This window comes from Rhincodon typus, chromosome 21 (genome assembly GCF_021869965.1).
Source record: "Rhincodon typus isolate 14 chromosome 21, sRhiTyp1.1, whole genome shotgun sequence".
Taxonomy (NCBI): Eukaryota; Metazoa; Chordata; class Chondrichthyes; order Orectolobiformes; family Rhincodontidae; genus Rhincodon; species Rhincodon typus.
In genome coordinates, this window is record NC_063352.1 from 23,890,513 (window position 1) to 23,915,546 (window position 25,034).

The 25,034-nt window shown below is 40.2% G+C and overlaps 1 protein-coding gene across 1 annotated transcript in view; it reads right to left on the reverse strand.

Annotated features, from left to right (window-relative positions):
- Positions 1–25,034, reverse strand: part of LOC109931990 (mitotic spindle assembly checkpoint protein MAD1-like) — a 645,529-nt gene that overhangs the window by 220,921 nt on the left and 399,574 nt on the right. The window lies entirely within an intron of this gene.

Here is a 25,034-nt window from a genome sequence, read left to right on the forward strand (position 1 = left end):
CCCGGTGGTAAAGGGTGAAAGGCTGGTCATCCTGCAATAGCTCCCATTGCTGCTGGCGACATCCAGGCTGGTCATTCGGGCCAGACACTTCAACTGCATCATCGATGTGGATGGATGATCCAGACGGGCTGACAGCAAATTGGACGCCACGTCCAGATTCCTGATGGAAATGGTTAAAGTCGCCAAGCTGCACGACATCTTCAGCACCCCTCAGATGGAGTGCAGCGTACAGTTGGTTCCGCTAAAATGCGAATTGGCTATAACGTGACTGATGAACAAGGGAACACTGTTTCAAAAGCACAAACTTGTGCTGGCTATTTGAAGAAGTAGAGAGTGAAGGTGCTGAAGAGCTGCTCGAATCCTACTGTGAAGACCTCTCTACAGCTGGTGTACAACAACTTGTCGTTGAGGGGGAAGTGGAAGCTGGAGATGAAGTAGTAGTAGTCCAGGATGCAGACCCACAAGAGCTTCCCGCTTCTGTTTTGTCTCCGAACCTGAAGGAAATTAAGAAGTGGTTGCAGCTCTTAGGAGGACAACAATTTGAATGCAGAATGCAGTAGTGTAGCAGTTTGTGGAATAAGATCTTAATTGGCACCCTGTCAACAGCTTCCTCACGAAAGAAGAAAAAGGGCAAAACAACAAAAACTGGATGTCTTTTTTAAGTCAACCCCCAACAAACATGTCAGAAGACAATGAACCACAACCATCCACTTCTGGATTAACTATTTTTCACCATAACCCTCCAACCACAACTGCACCTGAAAATGATGATGATGATCCTCAGCCCCAGCATTAACAACAGAGCAACCTCAAAACCGCCTCCCCCATCAAGTCATCTTGACATTTTTCAAGGTAACATATTAAATTTACCTTTATTTCATTATTAGATATGAATGAAACATTTATTGAAATTGTACTATCCTTTGTTTTAGGCTTTGAGGTGATTTTTGAGCGATTTTGAGTGATTTTTTTGGTGGTCTGCCCCAAACCCTGCTTTTTTCATAGGCCCCATTATTTGAATAGCGCAATTTTCTATATTGCAATGTTGCACAGGAACGCAACTATCGCGTTATAGCAGAACCGACGATAGTTGGACCTGCCTGGCCGCGATCAGGTGTATCTGCTCAACGAAAGGATTTCCTGGTTGTGTACTGAGCATCCTTGGTCAAATCCACTGACATCAAGCCAACGTTCTTCTCTAACCACTACCTCCTGCTGGCTGACTGTCAGCTACAGGTCGACCAGCAGACTGGCACGGAACGTGGAAGCTGCACATCAAACTGTTGACCCTAGAAAACATTGAGGAGCTCAAAAGGTTGGAGAAGTGTGAAGCACCTCTGAATCTCCAACAGACTGGTGAGAGACAGTCAAACGGAACATGAAGAGGTTATTTATCTTCAAAAGTGTTCAGAAGGCAAGAGAGAGAAGGAAAGAGTTGTCCAAACTCCAGAAAAACATGGAGAACCTACTACTCCTGCTACAGATGATGGGGGTTGATGTCAAAGAGGATGGCCAGGAGGTGAAGAGCCAACAAGCCTTGCTCTTTGCCTCAGCGGCCTCCAAGATAATCTTCCTGTCCAGAGTCTGCACCGCAGAGCAGGATGAGACATGCTCCTCTTCATTCTTCCAAAAGGTACACAAGGCCAGCTCTGTGACCAGCAGCCTGATGGAAGAAGATAGCTCAGTAACATCATCCCAATCTGACATCCTGAGGATCAACAAATCCTTTTATGCTGGACTGTATGACATGAAGCCCACAGACAGGACGGACTCCCAGTCGTTCCTGTCCTCTATCATGGAGGCCTTAGACAACAGCACGTGGGAGAGGCTGGACCAGCCCAGATGAGCCGACCAAGTCTTGAGTCCTTCGAAAAGGATAAAACTCCTGGAAGTGATGGCTTACTGGCTGAGTTGTATTCAGCTCTGTAGGACTTCATTGGTCAGGACCTGCTGGAGATATACGACAGTATGCTTCTGACAGTAAAGTGTGAATCCATGAGGAAAGGTATTTTCACCTCATCTACAAGCGGAACAGGGAGAAGGAAGAACATAGAAATTGGTGACCTTTTCCATTGCTGAGTGCAGATTACAAAATCCTGTCTAAGGTCATCGCCAACCAAGTAAGGTCTTCTCTGGGATCAGTGATCCATCCTGACCAAACCTGTGCTGTACTGGGTAGGATGATCTCTGAGAGCCTCACACTCATCAGGGATATGATCACCAATTTGAAAGACAGGGGCACGGATGCCTGGGCCAGGAGAAGACCTTTGACAGGATATTGCATACCTATACGTGGGACGTACTCTCCGAAATGGGCTTTAGGAAGGGAATTCACAATTGGATCCAACTGCTCTACACCAAATATCAGTAATGCAGTCTCAATCAATGGTAGGAATCAGAAAGTTTCCTGATCAGATCTAGAATCAAGCAATACTGCCCACTCTCTCCTGCCTTGTTTTTGTGTTTATATATTGCCTTTTGCTGAGTCTGTCAGGAAGGATACAAGTCCGAGAGAGGTGACTATTCCATGCAGTGGAGGCCTGCAGGTCAAAGCCTCCCTGTACATGGAGGACATCACCGTTTTCTGGTCACATCCATTGTCGGTGCACAGACTCATGAGCATCCGTGACCGGTTGAAACTGGCATCGAGAGCCAAGGTAAATCAAGGCAAAAGCGAGGCCATGTTCTTTGGGAACTAAGCCAACCAATCCTTTGTCCCCTTCATTGTCAGGACAGACTTCCTGAAGGTGCTGGGAATATAGTTCGGAGGAGCCAGGGCATGTTCAAAACCTTGGGAGGGCTTTTAGGAGAACCATTCCCTCTCCATTGTGGGTAAAAACCTGGTCATCAGGTGTGAGGCACTCACTCTGTTATTGTACGTGGCCCAAGTCTGACCCATTCCCAGAACCTGCACTGTTGCAGTCACCCAAGCCATCTTCCATTTCAAATGGACGTCTAAGATGGAGCATCCGCAAGGAGACCATGTACAAAGCTCTGGATAATGGGGGTGTAAACCCTTGGTACGCAAATGCAAGTGTCACTACTTATTGAGGTTCTACTGTCCCTGGTGTTGCGAAGGATGGGATCTGCCATTTTGTCGCAGAATGCTCCAAATAGTTGGACCGTTCCGTATCACCTGTTTTTCATGAAGAAATTTGCAAAGAAAAACAAGTCCATCAGGAAGTGGTCAGCATGTAGCACCTTCAAGATCCTGTGGAAAAGGTGGATCCTTGTCAGGTTGATCCGTGAGCAGACTGTCAAAGTCATTTGGCAGAATGCCTCGTGACCAGAACTCTCCACAAGCACCAAGACATCGCTTGGCTGGTGGTGAGAAGGGCACTAACTGTGGCATACTGCATGTACAGCTAGACTCTCTGCGCCACCGCACACTGCCCTCGAAGCGGCTGCAGGAGGTAGAGACTGTCACACATCACCTTCTGAATGTGCCTTTGCAAAGGAAGTCTGGAGAGAGTTGTAGTGGTTTTTGTTGAGGTTCATTCCAAGCAGCTCCGTGACACAGGACTCTGTGCTCTTTGATCTGTTCCCTGTGACGCACACTGAGACAAACATCAACTGCTCCTGGAGGACCATCAACTTGGTGAAAGACGCCTTTGGTCTGCCTGAGACTTGCTGGTCTTCCAGAACAAGGAGCTGACCTCGAACGAGTGTTGCAAACTAGCACATTCCAAGGCCCAGGACAATGTGTTGAGGGACGCACTAAAGCTTAGGGCAGCTGCTGCCAAGGCACAGTGGGGAAAGACCACTGTCTAAGGTCTTTCTGCCAAAGTATAATGAGGGTCAGTTATCGGACCCTCCTGGTGCCTCAAATATATGTAATTAATATGTTGCATAAGAAAAACCTTTGGGCTTATTGGAACTGTTGGGAAAGTCAAACTCCAATGTTTGCTATTCTCAATATGCAAAGACTGTAAAGAATCAAACCGCTCTAGCAAATATGCATATCTATCAAGATATTTTTATGAATAATTTTTGAAATAAAAAAGACTTTTCTTTATTCTGCAGGCATATTTTCAAGAGGGAGGCTACCAACTAAAAAGTTAAGCACCAAGAGGATGGGTGTTGTTAACTTTCTTTCCGACTTGCAGGTGTAATTAAACTTAATCCAATTTATCAACCACACTATTTAATGCTAGTCTTTCTTGATCTATCTAGTACAGAGGCACTAACACAACCATTGTACCTCATGAAGCAGTTGGTTATTTGTATGAAAATGGTGTTTTTAATCCCACAATCCCATTTTAACATACCGTAATGTAGCCGGCACAGGTTACCACGAAAGACTCTCCTTTTCATCTTCTTCCTGTCACCTGAGGCTTGGTGACTCTCAGATTAAACTACCACCAGTCAGTTGATGGATGTCAGTCTTATTAGCCCTAGGAAATCTCTGTAGGAATTTCTCAGGGTAATGTTCTTGGCCCAACCACCTTTAGTTGCTTCTCTCCAACCATCTTAGAGTCATAGAGTTGTGCAGCCTGGAAACAGACGCTTTGGTCCAACTCGTTCATGCCGACCAGATATCCTAAATTAATCCAGTCCCATTTTCCAGCATTTGGCCTATATCCCTCTAAACACCTCCTATTAGTATAGCCATCCAGATGCCTTTTAAATGTTGTAATTGTAATACTTCCCCTGGCAGCTCACTCCATACACTCACTACTCTGCACGAAAACGTTTCCCCTTAGGTCCCTTTTAAATCTTTCCCCTCTAACCACAAACCTATGCCCTCTAGTTTTGGACTTCTCTACCCTGGAGAGAAGACCTTGAGTATTTACCCTATTCATGCCCCTAGTGATTTTATAAACTTCTATAGGGTCAATCCTCAACCTCCGATGCTCTAGGGAAAATAGCCCCAGCCTATTCTGCCTCTCCCTATAGCTCAAACCCTCCAACTCTAGCAAACATCCTTGTAAATCTTTTATGAACCCTTTCAAGTTTCACAACATCCTTCCTATAGCAGGGAGACCAGAAGTGAACATAGTATTCCAAAAGTTGCCTCACCAACGTCCTGTACAGCTGCAACATGACCTGCTAACTCCTATACTCAATGCACTGACCAATAAAGGCAAGCATAACAAATGCCTTCTTCACTATCCTGTCTACCTGCAACTCCACTTTCAAGGAATTATGAACCTGAACTCCAAGGTCACTTTGCTCAGCAACACTCCACAGGACCTTACCATTAAATGTATAAGTCCTGTCCTGATTTACCTTTCCAAATTGCAGCACCTCACATTTATTTAAATTAAACTCCATCCGCCACTCCTCAGACCACTGAGCCATCTGATCAAGATCCCATTGTACTCCGAGGTAACCTTTTTGGCTGTCCACACCACCACCAATTTTGGTGTCATCTGCAAAGTTACTAGCCATACCTCCTATGTTCACATCCAAATCATTTATATAAATTACAGAAAGCAATGGACCAAGCACCGATCCTCGTGACACACCACTGGTCGCAGGGCTCCAGTCTGAAAAGCAACCCTCCACCACCACCCTCTGTCTCCTATCTTTGAGCCAGTTCTGTATCCAAATGGCTAGTTCTCCTCATATTGCATGTGATCTAACCTTGTTAACCAGCCCACCATGCGGAACCTTGTCGAACACCTTACTGAAATCCACCTAAGATCACATCCACCAGTCTGCCTTGATCAATCCTCTTTGTTATTTCTTCAAAAAACTCAATCATGTTAGTGAGACATAATTTCCAATGCACAAAGCCATGTTGACTATCTCTAATCAGTCCTTGCCTTTCCAAATACATGCAAATCCTATCCCTACGAATTCCCTCCAACAACTTGCCCACCAGTGATGTCAGGCTCACTGGTCTATAGTTCCCTGGTTTTTCCTTACCATCTTTCTTAAATAAGGGCACCATGTTAACTAACCTCGAGTCTTCCGGCACCACACCTGGGGCTAGCGATGATACAAATATCTCAGCAAGGGACCCAGCAATCACTTCCCCAGCTTCCCTCAAAGTTCTATGGTACACCTGATCAAGTCCCAAAGATTGATCCACCTTTATGCATTTTAAGATGTCCAGCATCTCCTCCTCTGGAATATGGACATTTTTCAAAATGTCGCCATTTATTTCCCCAAGTTCTCTAGCTTCCGTATCCTGCTCCACAGTAAACACTGTTGCAAAGTATTCATTTAGTATCTCCTGCGGTCCCACATATAGGCAGCCTTGCTGATTTTTAAAGAGCCCTATTCTCTCCCTTGTTACACTTCTGTCCCTAATCTGTAGAATCTCTTTGGATTCTCCTTCACCCTATTTTCCAAAGCTATCTTATGTCTCCTTTCTGCCCTCCTGATTTCCCTCTTAAGTACACTTCTAGGAATTCACTGCTGTCTATACCCGACATATGTTTCCTTCTTTTCCAAAGCCTCAATTTCTCTAGTCATCCAGCATTTCATACACCCACCAGCCTTGCCCTTTATGCTAATAGGAACATACGGTCTCTGGGCTCGTTATCTCATTTTTGAAGGTTTCCCACTTCCCAGCCATCCCTTCATCTGCAAATATCCGTCCCCAATTAACTTTTGAAAGATCCTGCCTATACGCCATCAAAATTGGCCTTCCAACAATGTAGAACTTTAACTTTTAGATCCAATCTATCCTTTCCAGTCACAATTCTGAAACTAATAGAATTATGGTCACTGGCCTCAAAGTGCTCCCGCACTTAGATCTCAGTCACCTGCCCTGCCTTATTTCCCCAAGTGTAGGTCAAGTTTTGCTCCTTCTCTAGTCGGTACATCCACATATTGAATCAGAAAATTTTCTTGTACACACTTAACAAATTCCTCCCATTCCAAGCCCTTGACACTACGGCAGTCCCAGTCTATTATTAGAAAATTAAAATGCCTTGCCATTACCATCCTATTATTCTTATGGATAACTGAGATCTCCTTACAAATTTGCTTCTCAATTTCCTGCTCTTCTTGACCTCTCCATCATATGGTCAGAAGTGGAGAAATTTGCTGATGCCTGCACAATATTCAGCACCATTCACGAACCCTCAGCTATTGAAGGAGTCCATTTTCAAATACAGAAAGATCTTGACAACATCCAACTTTGGGCTGACAGTGGCAAGTAACATTCATGCCACACAAATGCCAGTCAATGATTATCTCCAACAAGGGAGAATCTAACATCACTGAAGACATTCAATAGCATTATCATCACTTAGATCCCCCATTGCCAAAACCCTGGGGTTTATCACTTCCCAGAAACCGATCTAGACTAGCTCTATAAGTAACGTTGATGAAACAGCAAGTCGAAGACTAGGAATCCCGCAGCCAGTAACTCAAGTCCCAACTCCCCAACGTCTATCACTGTTTACAAAACACAAGTCAGGATTGTGATGGAATACTTCCCAGTTTCTTGGGTGACTGCAACTCAACACTCAAAAAAGCTTGACACCATCCAGGTCAAAGCAGCTCATTCGATTGACACCGCATCCCCAAACGTTCACTCGCTCACAACCAACACTCAGTAGCAGCCGTGTGAATAATCCACAAGATTTACTAAAGAAATTCACCAAGGCTGTTAGTCACCACCCTCCAAACCCACAGTTTTACCAACTAGGAGGACAAGGGCAGCAGATACCTGGGAACATCACCACCTACAAGATCTCCTCCAAGCAATTCCAACTTGACGTTGCCGTTAATTCAGTTTTTTGCTCGGTCACAATTCTGAAACTACCTCCCAAGTGATATTTTGGGTCTATTGACAGCAATGGTTTAAGGTGGCAGCTCACAACCACCTTCTCCAGAGCAACTAAGGATGAGTAATAAATGCTGACCCAACTAGCAACACCCACATGCCACAAATTAATTTTTAAAAATGCAAGTGTTGTCCTCTCATGGTCTGTAATAATACAGGGTTTTATACAATATTATTTATAGGTGGTATGTGGCAAAGTGCTTTAACTGCAATTTCTAGAAGTCTTGTATTTAGATCATTAGGTAAATCAGAATACGGAGGTAACTTCATATTGTAGGGCTGTATGGAGTACTTTTGTGATATATTGTAATATGTTGTACTGTAAAGCTGAGCATTTTTTACACATCCTCTCTGCTGGGAAGATGTAAATAAAACTATTCAATAATTGTTACCTGCAGCTAAACGAGTTATACTTAGTACAGTGTACAAGACGATGATGGGATAGATTACTTCCTTACACTTCATTTGAGAAGGTAAGCACTGAGCAACATTGTGACACATTTTTTGGAACTTCCAAAGTTGACTTTGAGCATGTTAAAGCAATTTGAAAGATTGCTGCATGTGGGAATATCGTGCAAGTCAGCATAGTATGCAGTGAAAAGATGGCACTTACGGCACATGTAGGGACAGGGAAGATGAAAGAGATACCATCCTCTTCATGGAGAGGGCAGATGCTTCTGACGTGGTGTCTAACCAATGCTGTTGTGAAGACCCAACGCTATAGGCTATTTAGAAGTTAACCAGATTCAGACGCATATTATGAATGACCGAGAACGTAAATGTGCTGACACAACTAAGAATGAAATTGCACTAAGTGTGCATTCTGTTAAAGGAAGCAGTTGTCAAGTCAGACTGTTGCAGACTACATACTCAAGTTGAAGAATCACCCTTGTTGCTAACATAATGACTCAAAAACACAAATCAACTTTAGAGACCAAAGAGGCTCATTAAACAATAAAATCTGGGCCTAGCTTTGAGCTGACATGAAAGGAGATTATCAATGAGGCTTGACCCATGGAAACAGCAGAAATATGTAACTGCAAATTTCAAGGGAGTTCATTTCCTAAGCTGGAGGGCAGTTCCACTAGATTTTAACAAGATCCTATTTAAGGCAGCCAAATTCACAGTCTCAGAGCCAGAAATTAGATATATCCATTGCCATGGTAGCTACGAACTACTTAAATGCCCCCTTTTCTGCCAGAATACTATGTCTTCAGAAAAGTCGGTCATATCCAGAAAAAATGCAATGTGGTCTAGCGAAACAGCAATGCCCCAGATTGTGGTAAAGCTCCAGAATGTAGCCATGCAGCAGATCAAGGCCACTAAGCTCCTTCAGGGGGCTGAAAATTCTTGAAGGTGCACTTGATTAAAGTGGAAACTGATGGTGATGCTATGGAACAGGAAGGTCAAGGGTTATACGTAAACAAGGTGCAAGTAAAATAGCCCACTGAAAATGAGAGTAGAAGCTTGAAGATACAATTCCAGTGCTCATTGTAGATGGTGATTCACAACTAACTTTCATTGTTGATACATCTCCAGTCAGGTCCAGTTCACTTTGTGAACTGATCACCACACTTTGCTTTGAAGATGCTCTCATCCATCTCTTGCATTGGTTGGATAGCTTCACCATCTGTTTGATAACTCCGATATATTACATTTGACACCACAAAGCAACTCTTGTACTTTTTAGCCATACCCTTGAAGTCAATACAGGATTTTGTTCTACCTTACCTGCTCTTTCTCTGCCTCACTGCCAATTACATCATCATCCAAGAAGCAGCATACTTCTTTCATTTCAGTTAGTATCTGGTCCTTGATGCTTTAGAAAATTGCAAGAGCAGGAAACACCCTAAACATCAACCTTTCTGTAGAACTCTGTGTACCACTCTGTGACAAACAGTTCCTTGCTCTTGTTAGTTAACTAGAATTAGAAATATACCCTTGACAAATTATCTTATTGAACACCTTCCCATTTGCTAAATTAGAATGCAAATCTTCACCAGTAGGCAGTGGATATGCATAATGTTTAATCATATTTGGTTCAAAGAAGGGAGGACTATGCAGCTGTAGTACAGCCTCTGAGATTGCTGTTGATTTAGATGGCCTGCCAGTAATATATTAAATACTGCAAGACCGCAGATCATGCAATTGTGGGTGCTCTTTTACAGATTTCCCACAAAACCGGATTCATTTCTAGTCACCAAGTTACTTGAGGATTACTTTATGTACATAAATAACATGCCAGAGAAATTAGTGACAAAATTCATAGGGAAATAATGCTCAGTATAGTGCTCGATTATGCCATGAATGGCTGGCCTGAAGAGTGTCTTCGTGAGGATTTAGAAGAGAATCTCACACACAAAAAAAAACTGGTGACTCCGGTGAGGTTTAACAGCCATTAAGAGTCAAGATCAAGGTTGAGAGAGAGATCGTTACCAGAACTGCATCAATAGAACATGAAGATAGTCCATATGAAAATAGCAAAAACTAGTTTTGGTGTCCAATTGTAGATAAAGATATTGAACAGTTGGTGAAAGTGTTACATGTGTCCCAGGATGAGTAATGATACAACCAAAGTTCCTTTCATTCCATAGTCAAACACATATAAAGTGCGGGTACGTGTGAATGTTGATTTCTTTTAAGTGGAAAGGAAAGAGTGCTTTGTTTTTATTGATGGCTAAAGCAAGTCAATAAATTTTGAATCTACATCCAATGCCACAAGTGTCAAAATCATTTCGGTTTTGAGAAGCTGGTTTGCAATTTACAGGTTGTCAAAGGTGCTGGTGTCAGAAAATGATTTACAGTTTACGTCAGAAGATTTTGACGTATTTTAGCATAATACTTCAATCAAACAGTCGCTATCACCATACCACCCAGGATTAAATAGTACTGTGGAAAGAAAATACAGATTGTGACTAGATCGTTGCAGAAGTATTTGACAGACAACAGGCTAGATATTGTTCTGTTCAGTGCCGTGTACAACACATCATTCACTTCACGAGTCATGAACTTAGGACATGATTTACTTTAAGTTTGACATCAATAGCAAAACAAGTGCCGTGTCCAGGGGACATGAAGGATATTATAAATGATTGAGAAGCTATACTTTCCTTTTGTTTAAAAATAAGAACAAAACAACAGATCAACAAATGCAGAACAACAAAAGCTAGTCACCCCAGTGCAACATTGCACCTATTATGATGTTGGCACATTGAAAACATCAAGAAAAAGGAAGTACAAACTCAAGTCTCTAGCACCAAAAATACACATTAAAACCAATTATATGGCTTTTAACACCTCTGCAAGCAGTCTGTCTATCTCATGTATTCAACAGATTTTGACCCAAAGAGTTGAGAAGCCTCTGTTAACTTAAATGATAGGTGTAAAAAGCTATTAGGAAATGTTAACTTTTACAGCAAGAGGATTTGAGTATAGGAACAGTGGAGTCTTGTTTCAATTGTATAGACCACACCTGGAATACCGTGTGCAGTTTTGATGTCCTTATCTCAGTTTATTTTAACAAGTTAAACATGCCAGTCAGATTTCACCAGCCACAAAAGCAACAGATCAGGCTAAGAGCTAGGTCTTTCTTAAAGGTTAAGCCTCATTGAAATCTGTTTCTAAAATGATTCCCTGTATTCACCTTAAAGACAAACTGGTTTACTGTCTATAAGCACCACCTTGCTGTGTCATCTGTAGCTTTGAAAAAGTTGTATAGCTCCTGTCTTCAGCCATCTCACTCTCCCAAAAACTAAATCCTTGGTTCAGGAATGCATCCCTCACTGGATTCTGATATTTACACAAATTGATTATTACGCTTCTGGTTTTAACATTCATAGATGTTAAATTTCTTTCTTTCATGTATCTTTGCCCTGTGCATGTGAAGTTGTGAAGACTGTCTTGGGTTTGAATTTGTAAGCAAATAATTCTCTGGGTATATAAAAACTTTATAAAGTTTGCTGTGTATCATTTTAAAAATTGACTTCACAAACAGGGATTTGGAAGACTGCATGTCATTTTAAAAATTGTCTTTGTCTGACAATTCTGCACCAGGAAACAGCTGTCAAAATAAAAGCCCCGATTGGAAATCCTCTCAGAAATGGGAAGCTCCCTTCTTTTCTACCTTTGACTACAAATGTTGCTTAATGGTAGGACATTGGATTTGTCTTTCAAAATTAAAAAGTGATTCACTTTTTTTAACCTATGGATTCTATGCTATCAATAAACTTTCAGTTTCTTTTTGACCTTTAATTTCTTCCTGACATTTGCTTTCAGCTATAGGAGGATTTGGACAATAGGTGGTTTCCCAGGCTCTCTCTTGAGACACTGAAAGTGCAGCCAGAATGGAGATTATTAACTGGTATCTCCCATCAGTCATATGTGTAAACCAAACTGCTGTAAGGAACTGGGAATTATTCCACAGATACAACCTGTATTATGCAATTACTCCACACTCTGTTTTCTCTCCCATCTATCCACTCCTCCCACCTCACTGACCAATCCCCATCACCACCTAGCTACAGTCACCTTTACTAGTTTCATCCCTGCCTCCTTGACCTGTCCGTCTTCTCTCCCGCCTATCCGCTCCACTATCTACCTGCTATCACCGGGCCCCCTCTCTATTTATTTCAGAGTCCCCTTCCTCTTCCCCCATTTCTGAAGAAGGGTCCCGACCCGAAACATCAGCTTTCCTGCTCCTCTGATGCTGCCTGTACTGACTAGGCTAGCATTTATTGCCCGTTCCTAATTGCCGAGACAGCAGTTAAGAGTCAACAACCTTGCTATGAGTCTTGAGTCACATATAGGCCAAACAAGGTAAGGACAGCAGTTTCCTTCCCTAAGGGCATTAGCAAGGACACTAGTGAATCAGATAAGTTTGTCCAACAATCCAATGTGCTATAATGCATGGTCGTTATTAGATTTTTAATTCCAGATTTTTTAAAAATCAAATTCAAAGTCTACCATCTGCCATGGCAGAATTTAAATCCCCAGAACATTACATGGATCTCTGGATTAAAAGTCTAGCGATCTCCCACTCAGCCACTGTTTCTCCATATTCTTGGGGTGAAGGTCAGAAAGGTGGGTAACGCTTTACATTCTGCTTAAGGGAAGCTGTTTCTTCATCCAGTTTTTAAAAGTATCTTATTTTAAATGATGTAAGTGAGGAAGGAACTGAAGATGATCCTGATAGGGTCAGCGTTAGTTGTATAACGCTAGGCGAGATAGTATATGAAGCATGATCACAGACCAGAGTCAATAAATGCAGAGCTGGACAAACACAGCAGGTCAGACAGCATCAGAGACGCAGGAAAGTCAACACTTCGGGCTGAAAACCTTTGTCATTTTTCCAGCTCCACATTTATTGACTCTGGCTTCCAGCATCTGCAGTCCTAACTATCTCCATGATCACAGACCATTTGGACTAACTGATCGGTTTCTGTACCTTACATTCTATTATTAATTTATGTAATACATGACTGGCCTCATAGCAGCTCTGATGCCTCAGTTAATGTGCATATGTTGCAGCTGAATTAGTTCAAAATTTGAAAACTCCCCGTACAGAACTTTGTCCTCCGAAAGAGATCAGCTGATCTTAGCTAAGCGGCACTATGAATGCTACAACTGACATCACCTTCCCCAAGTGATGGACATATGTCAGGCAGGGATCACAATGACTGATCACTATCCAGTTTGCCCCACTATCCCCTCAAAAAGCATGCATGCAGATATATTTGGGTGGCAGCAGAATTGAGGACTCAGTTACAAGTCATTCAGTGAAATGGGCCAACATTTATTGTCTAGGTTGACATGGCAGAGCAAACACTTGATTGAGGTATTTGTTGTACAGTTGTAAAGCTGCATTCCAGGATGTCTATCAGTCAATTACTTCAAATAGGAAGTGCTGAAAATGTGATGGAGGTGGTGGGGAAACGGTTCTAAAAAAATCAACAAAAACAATATGTATTTATTTTGTTCTTTTAAATGCAGTGTCCCAATGTACTTCACAGAGTGCACTTCACTTTTCTATGCAAATTGGTATGGAGTACAGCTACAGAATGTAGAACGGCTTCCTAATTTCTTTGTCTTGTTTAAAGATGCATGTGGCATATTTCCAAATTTTGTTCCCAGTACCGAGATTGTTCACAGTCAATTTGTCCCAGTGAATTGCACTTCAGTTCCAAGTCTAATAACCACCTTTTATCAGCTTTGCTGCACAAATAATTTCAGATAGCACATTAATCAGACAACAGATTCCAACAAAGCATACAATAAGCATGGCAACGTGCATGTAATTAGCTAGTCAGAGGAACTCAGCAATAAAAAAATGGCCATTTTATGTAATTTGGTCAAAACGCAAATTAAATTTAATGCACTTTTTGAGAGCTCAGCATAATCAAATATTAATTTGGAACATGCTATGGGCTCGATGGATAAAGGGTCTATCACAATCTGCCATGTTCCCTGAGTAGGCAAAGTAGTCCATTCTCACTCAATTTAATTGTACTAATCGCATTATTCACAATATAGCGGATAAAGCAGGGCCTTGTGAGAAGCAGCATTCTCTAATTAGATTAATCATTTTCAATCTGGAAGAAATCAAGCACCGATTGAATCATCTTACAGTTTATAGGAAGCCTGAAGTTCTGTCTGATAAGGTTATGGTTTAACTGTGTTACGTATTAGAATAGCTCACCTGACATATCATCTTGACATTTGGTCGCAGTACTTCCTGATTCAGTACCTCCAACCTGCCAAGGCAGCAGGTGGGAAGCCAAATTGGTTTAAACTATAATGCAAATACAAAAACGCGGTGAAACTTCGAGAGATACATCCCTCTGCTGGAGGTAGAATTACTAACACAGAGATTCCACCACAGGTCGTCCGTCAATTTAAGTTGCTTAGGTCATTAGTTCAATTTCAGCTTGAAGGAGCAGCTATCTGCATGATTCAACACAGTGTGGAGCTGGAGGAACACAGCAGGTCAGGCAGCATCAGAGGAGGAGGGAAGTCAACATTTTGGGTCGGGACCCTTATTCAGAGCTATCTGCATGAGCTGTACATTCCAAGATCCAGGGCTAGGTCCAAAGGAAGTACTGAAGATGGAGCTGCCACTGCAGAGGCTCAATGGGGAAAGGTCGCTGTCTAAGACCTTTCAGCCATTGTATACTAAGGACCTGGAAACGGCTGAACCACTCAGCTGTAAGTCTAATCAGGAATGTACATAATGAACATCAAGTGCATTGAAATTGTACGGTATCAAATTGGAACATGGTGTAGGAGAAAAGTTTAATTTCCATATTATTTACTGCAATTTTCAAATTGAAATGTTTATTCATTGGTTTGCATGTCTAACATAGAATGTATATTGCAAATATTGATACTATTACAACTGGATTGATACACCTAACGAACATGGTGTCTGGAGACAAGCTGAATTTTATTGCACCTTTTTTAACTTTCAAGTCATGTTTACAAATTTGTGAAAAAAGAATCTTTTATTAGCAGGGGGGAAAATCAGCCATTACTCAGTTGACAACACTGTTGCTCACATCACAAGGTTGTGGATCAGCTAGGATCGAATGGCAAAGCAGACTCAATGAGCCGAATGGCCTAATTCTGCTCTTCTATCTAATTCAAAAAATGACTCCAAAGCTTGAACACAAAACTAAGGCTGTCACTTCAGTGCAGCACTGAGGGGGTTCCACATGACTGAAGGCAACATCTTTCAGATGGGACATCAAACTGAGGTTTTTTTCTCTCTCTCAGGTGCATGTAAATTATTCCATGGTACTTTTAAAGAGTGTCAGGGAAGTTATTCACAACATGCTGGTAAATAGTTGTTTTTCAATACGTACCACAAGAACAGAATTAGTATATTGTCACATTAATATTTGTCGGAGTTTGCTGTGTGCAAATTGGCTACCGTGTTTCCTACAACAGTAGTGATACTTCAAAATTGCTTTGGGACAGTGTGTGGTCATAAAGTGTGGTACATAAGAACAAGTATTTTCTTTGAAAAAGTTTGTTTTGTTTCGATTGATCTTTTTCAGGTTTACATTTAATGTGTGTTTAATTTAGAAAAGATCCTTTCCTTTGTGGAAAACTCTTTCATCCAGACCCAGAATAACTTATGTTTTAAAGGAAGCCAATTAATCTAAGCTTTCACGAATTAACAAGTCAGTTGATTAATTACTAGTTGTGAGAACAATTAATAACGCAATACATATACACACAGATTAGAAATAAGAGGTGAGACAAAAAGATAAAAGTGTTAAAAAGGTTATACGATCAGTCTGTGAATTGTTCATGAACAAGATAATTCAATGCTTCAGCTGTTGCAATGGAGGTTAGCAGTAACATTGACATGATAACAGAACATATGATTTTTGACGTTCTTAGTTTTGTGGACTGATGGAAGTTACTTTATCCTGATTCCTATTTTTTAAACTAGTTTGCAGAGTGAGTGAGGGTTTTCCAGCACTAAGGGGTAACTGGGAGACAGTTCTTTAACCGTGATCTTCAGAGTACACTGACATTTGAACGCAGGCTGATGCACACAAAAGATGGTCCACTCCGGTTGAGTTGAAACTGGCTTTTTAAAACCCCTACTCTTGTGTAGACTTCAAAGAAAAAACATGTGTCTGTAAGTTTGGGACATAATCCAGCTGTTGAGCCAGGGTCATCTGCCCCTTATTATCTTTATAGTTACAACAGATCACAGTCCAATCTGAAGTTTCCTTCACATCTTCAAGTGCTCCATTCCATCATTCTCTTTTTCACCTTCACTACTTCAATGGACACATTTCTTCTACACCTGCAGTTATCTTGTCTCTGCAGCAATCCTCATTGAAAGAAATATATTTTGTAATTAAGGCCTAATAAGCCCATTGTATTTTGGGGTTCTGAAGTACTTTTGGCCTTACAATCTCTGTGAATCTCAAATCAACTATCACATGCCCGTCCAATAACAACACACATTTATACAGCATCTTCAGCATAGTAAGATGCACTCAGATGCTCCACAGCAGCAGAATCAAACAAATTTGATGTTGAGCCACGAAAGGAAAGGTGACCAAAGTTTCAGCCAAAGTGGGAGGGTTTCAGAACAGCTTGAAGGGGAAAAGAGAGGCAAAGGGATAGAAAAGTTTGGGGAGAAAATTTTAGAGCTGAGCTTCTAGGCAGCTAAAAGTCTTAGTTGTCAATGGTGGAGTTGCGCTAAAATTTCTTCCAAGGAGCATAGTTTATGTTGTACCAAATACATGCAAGACTTCAATGTTGCTGTCGCACCTTGGAAAGCTCATCAAATGCATCACTGGTATTCCTGGAAAAAACTACACCCAAATTCTATCTTCTTTCACATCTTGCCTTCAATCAGAATTTTTCCCATCTTTCTCCATTTCACCTTCACTATTTCAATGAACAGTGCTTCTCTTAACTACTCTATCTGCTTTCATCAAGTTCCAAATAGAGCTTGGTGTCAGCTCTGGCTCATTAGTAGGCGGTCTCACTTCTGAGTTGGAAGAATGTGGGCTCAAGTTCTGTTCAATAATTCCTCATTTGTCTAGCTTTCACTGCTGGATATCTCAACATTCCTTTCATTTCTCTGTGTTTATTTCGAGAAGACCGTTCCTCTCTCATAAATCTATGAGACATTGCTGTGATTTAGAGTTGCTATAGCAATGACATGGGGTACTTTACTTGGGATTATTTTGGCAAATATGTACAAATGCAACTTCAGCTGATCTTATTCCTAGCTATTTTCCCTGCCAATCTCACTAGTAATTTGCTACCAGCTGTGCCCATCAGGGAAGACTGTATTTTTTAGAAAGATTTATTTGTATCAGAAAGAATGACATAATGAAAACAAAAATCCAATGCTTCCGTGTTTAACAAAAGCTTAGGTTTAAATCAGCGTCACCTCTTTCATCATATATCACTGTGCCACAGGACTAGAAGCTACTGATACATGGAATAGTCAATGGTAGCTGTGGGGCCACAAATGCCCATACTACATCTGGTGAATCGTAAACTGCATGGGCTAGCACTCTAGGAGAGACTCGTGAAAGGCAAATGGAGCCAGAGCACTTGGCTGGAATTATGAGGAGTGGTGATAGAGATCAGAAAAGGAGGGCCCGCTATATGGTTTCCAACTCTTCAGGATTGTTTGAAGTTTACAGGGATTGAAGATTCAAGCAGTGAAAAATCACTAGGGCACCAAAATAATTATAATATTTTCCCCATTGTGTTCGAAGAATTTCTCATTAATTATAGAAATGTTGGCAAAAGGCTGTGCACTGTGTGACGGTTGGAGTTTGTAACAAAAATGAATGGATTATACAGCTCCTCAAGCCTGCTCTGCAATTCAACATGATCACGGCTAATCTTTGGCCTCAACACTACTTTTCTGCTGACTCCCTAATGTCATGATTCGTTAGAAACCAAAAATCTGTCTGTCTATCTTAAGGCTTAAAGATATTCAACAATGGAGCATCCACAATGATCAGGCAGAGGGAATCCTAAAACTTGCAATAGAACATAGAACATAACAGCGCAGTACAAGCCCTTCGGCCCTTGATGTTGCGCCGACCTGTGAAACCAATCTGAAGCCCATCTAACCTACACTATTCCATTATCATCCATATGTTTATCCAATGACCATTTAAATGCCCTTAAAGTTGGCAAGTCTACTACTGTTGCAGGCAGGGCATTCCACGCCCTTACTATTCTCGGAGTAAAGAACCTACCTCTGACATCTGTCCTATATCTATCACCCCTCAACTTAAAGCTATGTCCCCTCGTGCTAGCCATCACCAATCTTTTGAATGAACAAATTATCTTTATCTTGGTTCTAAATTAGCAACCATTATCATGAGACTGTTCCCCTATTGATTACTGTCTGAGGCCTGTCTTCTCACTTTGTCCTGCACTCATCAACTGTATCTATCTCTCTCTCTCTCTAATGACTCTGTTAATTTCAACAATCCCTTGTGAACTACCACTAATCACCATGACCTCCATGCTAACTTTGTGCTCCTTACATAAGTACACCCAAGCCTCATTGAATGTAAACAGTTAAAAGTTACATGCCTATTATAAACTCTTCTGCTTTTCTATCTTTACCACCAAAATGAGTAACTTATCCCTTTTACCATTATATTCAATCTGCATCTTGTTGCCCATTCAGTTTCCCTATCAATAACTTTACATCTTTTTGTCCCTTTGACAGCTTGCCTTCCCATCTAGCTATGTATTGTCAGCAAACTCAGATACCTTATTCTACATCTCGTCATCTAATTCAGTAACATCGATTGTATACAGCCAATCACACTCCATTAGTTACAATGTGCCAGCTTGAACATGTCCCATTTATCCACTCTTTGCTTCCTACATATAAATCTATTCTTTGTTCATGCTAAATATTATCCACCAAGTTCATTAACTCTCGCCTTGAACATTAATTTTTTGTATGATAATTATTTAATGCCATGTGGAATTACACATTCATTAGATTGATTGATTCCCCATTGCCTACCCTACCAGTTATATACTCTCCAGAAAACAAATTTATCAAACAAAACTTACCTCTTGTAAAATATGCTGACTTTGTCTGAACGTACTAGTATTTTTTAAACGTATTGTTAAAATTTCCTTAATAGCATATTCCAGCATTTTCCTGACAACTGGTCTCAGGCTAAAGTTTCTAAAGTTGCCTGAAGTTCCCTACTTTCTCTTTCCCGCCTTTCCTGAATAGAGGTTTTATGTTTGCCATCTTCCAATCTACAGGACAATCTAGGGAATTTTAGAAAATCATAACGAGTGTATCCAGGTCTGGAGAAGATACCTCATTTTTAACATTGCTTAGAAAACTTCAGTTTTAAAGGATTATAGAAAACTGATTTATTTCCTGTTTTCTGTAAGCACCTGGAGTGGTTTCTTTAAAAGAGGTAATCAAAGATACAGTATGGAAAGAAAATCCTCTTGTTGAGTTCAGGGCAAATGATATTTGTTCTTTCAAAACAGCAATTCAAGTAACATAACAGGTTGCTATTTCCTGAGCAAGTTGCATCTGCTAGACCAAACAGAAAACCTTGCAATCTAGAACAACAGACTCTGGAACATTCTATGCTGCCTTCAAGAATAACTCATTGGGCAAGTGTTTCTTTTACCAGAAAGCCAGCTCTGCAGAGAAGTCTGTTTTTTTTTCATTTTCTTTTTCAGAATAATGTGTGTGTGTGCGCGCATATGTATGGGAGATATTTAGAAGGGTGAGCATTTATGCTTCTATACCATTGGCTGTATAGTTAACCAATTATTGTGCCCTTATTGAATAAGTTTTATTTTGATAATGAACCAATAACAGTGTTTTTAAGAAACCTAGTTGATAGATCTTGTTGTTTCAAACCTGATATAGAAAATCTATTAAATAGGCCATCTTGATAACTGATGAAAGTGTTTTTATTTAATGTTGTGACCCATGGAATAATAGGCTAAAGTGACAGTGCACTCTCCAGTCTCGGTCATAAGACCATGTTTGCCATTGTTTTATTGCTGGTGATATTAATTACCTTAAGTGCCTCACTCTTGTTAGACACTTGATTACTCCCTAATTTTGCTATGTAATTTATGTTTTTTTACTATGAAAACAATGAATTTGTTCAATGCCTCTGCCATTTCCCCAATTTCTCCTGTATCTACTTCTAGAGGAACCAATATTTACTGTAGTTAATCTCATTTTATTTACGTATAAAAAATCTTGTAGTTTGTTTTTATATTCCTCATTAGTTTTCTCTCCTGCTAATTTTTCCCTTTTTATTAACCTTTTGTTGGTCCTTTGTTAGTTTCCAAAACACTTACAATTTTCAGGTTTAGTCCTATTCTTGTAACATTAGAAACCTCTCCTTTTAATCTAAGACTATCCTCAACTTTCCTAATAAACCACAGATTGATCTTGCTGATTTTAGTGTAAGGAAATGCATTTTGTTGAACACTTAAGAATTGTTTCTTTAAAATTTTCTGAATGTTTATGTAATCAGCCCTCTGGGAATATGTCCAATCACAGTAGGCAAATTCTGGACTCGAAGTGAGCAAAGTGGGTATCACGCATAGGATAAGAATTAACAAAGAGATGGGACAATCAAGTGATTGACATAAAGACAAAGTGCTGGAGCAATTCAGCAGGCCTGGCAATATCTGAGGTGAGAGAAACAAAGTCCCCCTTTCAAGTCAAGTTTGACTCTTCATGTCAAATGGAGTCATATCAGACGTAAGCAGTTAAATCTGTTTCTCTCTCTACAGATGCTTCAGTGTGGTGGGCCCAGAGTCGAGTTTGAGTTCAGTCCAAGACCCAGCAGCTTCAGCGGACTCATGGAGGCAACAATGTCAGTGGAGGCAAGATGGCACCAAAGAATGGCAACACAGTTCCAGCGATGGCATCGCAGCTCCAGGGCACAGCTGAGCCCAGGTACCTGATGACGATGGCATGCAGGGACTCAGGTCACCTGAGTGTTCACAGACTGAGGAATGGACTTGGTGGCTTTGTTGTCCTGGCAGCAAGGACTCATGGGGAAGCGATGTGGACGTTTCCTTTTCCTTTGGCTGGTTCTTTTATTTCTGCTTCCGTTTTTAATCCTGTCTTTTGAATACTAAGATGGCACCTGGGAATAGTGACTCTGTACACTATTCGCTGTACTCCTGTATTCCTATACTTGAGTACACATGACAATAAAACCTAAATCTAAACATAAGATGCTGCCAGAGTGGTTGAGTTTCACCAGCACTTTCTGTTTTTATTTCAGATCTTTAGCATCTACAGCACATTGTTTTTAAGTAAGAAATAAATACGTTAGATTGATGGTGGGTTGAACTTCCTTGTAATAATATTGCTGAGATGCAGATTAAAAAGCATTTCTCACAACATGAATTTGATTATGATTGGAGTCATGTGGTTGGAATGGACCAATCAGGAATTGGAGGTCCACGACAAAAAAGTAGCAACACTATTATACATACAGGATTTTCTTTTAAATGTACATTAAGATCGGCCATTAAGTTGCTTTAAACTCGATTCCACAACGTTTAAAAGGCTGATCTCTATTAAAGTTTTATAAGAGCAACTATTGAAAAAAACGATACGAATAGAATAAAATAAACATAAATCCATGAACTCGGAACAGAAACACTTAACATAAAATGCTCTCAGATTGAGAAGTAGTTATCAATCAGCTGAATGGCTGTCATGCCAACATACAGTACTCACATCAGTCTTTGCAAACAATGAAAAGACTTTAGCAAGGAGATAGAATGTAAGAAATGCTGACTACAGGACTTAAATAATACATTTAAGCAACCACATCCACCAGCACCCCACCTGACAGCAGGAGCTTAAATTGCCGTAAAACCTGCAAAAATGCCTTCAGCAAATACATGTAACAATACTGGTTCTTATAATTCCGTGAGCAGCAGTATACTGCTGTAGTCTACAACTGCAGTCAAAACCTGCATAATATATGCATCTCATTATACAAGTAACTTCTACTTAGGCAATAATAGCCAGGAGTAAAACGCAACCATCGACTCTTAGTGAATATGAACTACTAAAGAAAGAAGAAATAAGTTGTACATCTAACAAACCACAGCAATAACCATTACAGAGTCCCATTTACTCTTCCACTGAGTATAATGCCAAAACATAATCTTGCAGCCATTTTGTACAATTCGTTTTTCTCATTGTGCAGAGTAAGAGACCACTCTCTCCAATTATTATTAGCACAATCTTAGAGATTGATTTCTGCTCTAACAATAATAGCCTCATTAAATAGACAAATTACTGAGCCTTGGATGCATAACGTTTTCTTGTTGCTGAAAGGCCTTTGTCTAGACATTTAAGCTTTTTTGAGAATTACTGAGTAGCAATTTGCCGGTGTGGTGACTTGCCACAGGAGTTTTTGGAGTCGGTTATTGCAGGAATAAGCAGCCAAGTCTTGAATGATGCAACATTGCATCTTCCATTAATATGATTACTCATGCTTATAATCTAATTGAGCATTATCATTGTCTTAAAACAAAAGCAATAGGTCTCTCAGAAACTTCTCCAAATGTGTCTCATTCAATAAATCACTGTGAAGTGTACTAATGTTATGTTGGCAAGTGAAGTAGCTATTTTGCACACACAAAGATCCCACAAGAAACCATGAAATAAACAATGAGCTAACTAGTTTTTGCAACATTTAGTTGAGAACAGAGTTTGTCTCAATTACTTATAGCTTTGTGGAACCTTTATTTTCCTCAACAGTTAGTTTATTGATTCATCTGAAGGATACCTGCAGCAGGTTAACAAGAGAAGCTTAAATCCCTGACCATTTCATTTTTTTTTGCATTTGCTTCTTCAGTGTGACGAATGTAGCTCTTTCTTAGTTCTTCATTAGTGTGTCAACCAATTTCAGTTGTGACTCAAAGTCAGAATAGCCCTTTCCCATGGATAAAGCATGCTAGCTACTTGGCAAAGGTCCAGTTCCAAGAAATAGTCTTGCAGCCAGAATTTAGCATGCTTTAAACAAAAAGTCAGCAATTTTAAGTCATATAAACATATTTAACATCAGAATTTGGTATTATTTTAATGGAATCTTCATTTGGTTTTCTTACAGTTGATGCTATGCCATCTTCAACAAACTCTAAAGGAATCTACATCAATATTAGACATCTGGTACACTTTGATTTTTTTTCAACAGCACAGCTCAATTGAAGCATTCAAAATGTTTAATTTTACTGGATTTCCAAATCTCTTCTTTCTAACATCTGCCAAAATACTTGCAATAGGCAGGACCACAAAAATATCTGAACTGATTTATCCAAAGGTTTATGTGCAGATGGGAGTTAAAAAGGTAGTATAATTTACAGAACAGTTTTTTTTGGGTGGTAATTAAGTCTGTAAGACTCCTTTCATCATCATCCATCCCTCAGTTATTTTATCCTTTCTCATTTACAAAGTTTCACACCACCAGTCAGAATGACTTAATTTTGGGCATCCATAAAAGGCCATGTAAATCAGCAGCTGAAAATTATGCAAGAGCTGGTAAAGGAATTGCAGCTTAACTGATCTTCTCATCTTCCTATTTGGCTGACCAGCAGGTTAAAAATTCTGGCTCCCCAAGGAGATTTTGCTTAGCATCAATCGAATGCTTGAACTGAAATTTGGAATTCAAATACACTTCAGGTTTATTCCTGGATCTCCTATCCAATATGCAGTGACACCACACTATCAAAAGTCCTTTGCTGAAGTTATGTAATCCTCACAGAGACGTTCCAATTGAATACAATGAAACATGATAGCAATGAATTCCAAACATCATGATCTAGCCACAATTTTGTAATACTTGCACTCAGACTGAAAGAACTCAGGACTATGACCCTGGAAATTCCAGGTCATAATCTGCAGTGCACTACAGGTAAGAAATAAAAATGGAAATTGCACAATAACAATGGTCTGCTAAAGGCAACCTTATCTCAATTTGTAAATTAGACACAAAACTGCATTTGCTAAATATGCTAATGACAGCAGACTGATACTGTACATTCTTTATAATTTATATTGACAGTTGTCCAATTTGGGTCTCTTCAATTACTTCTATTATATGTAATTAGAATGTCAAAAGAACAATAGACTTAAATGACTGGATCAAACTGTTATTAACTGTAATCAAAAGTTCCCACATCCCTGCAGCTTTCCTATAATTGGATTTTTGACTCCAAGGGTCAGGGTCAATTTTTAACATATCTATTCAAGTTCGTAACAAAATTCTGTGCTAACCCAAACCTTGGTGCATATTATTTTGTTAAATTGCTTGCTTCCTTATGTCTCATTGAGACTAAGTGCAGAATGTGGTTTAAACGATAACAGTGCCTGAAAGATTATAGATTCACTGTTTGAGTGAACCAAGTTAACAAACGGTAGCTCTCTATCGCGAATATGACAGAATGTATCATATAACATATTTGCCAGACTTTTGAAATTCTGTTTCCTTGAGAAGAAAATATAAAATTGCAATTAAAATGCCCAGTAGATCTGAAAGCAGTACCTTTGTGCCATAAGAAATATTGCATCACAACAGCTGAGAGGGCTTGGGTGTTCGGAACAAAGGTATCACTGCTTTGGGGTGTCTCGAGCGTGTTTCCATTCACCAGGTAGGAACATAGGAGCAGAAGATCATTCAGCGTCTCCAGCCACTCAATTTAATAACGAGTGATCTGTGATTTAACCCCACATACCTGCACTGATTTAATAACTACTAAC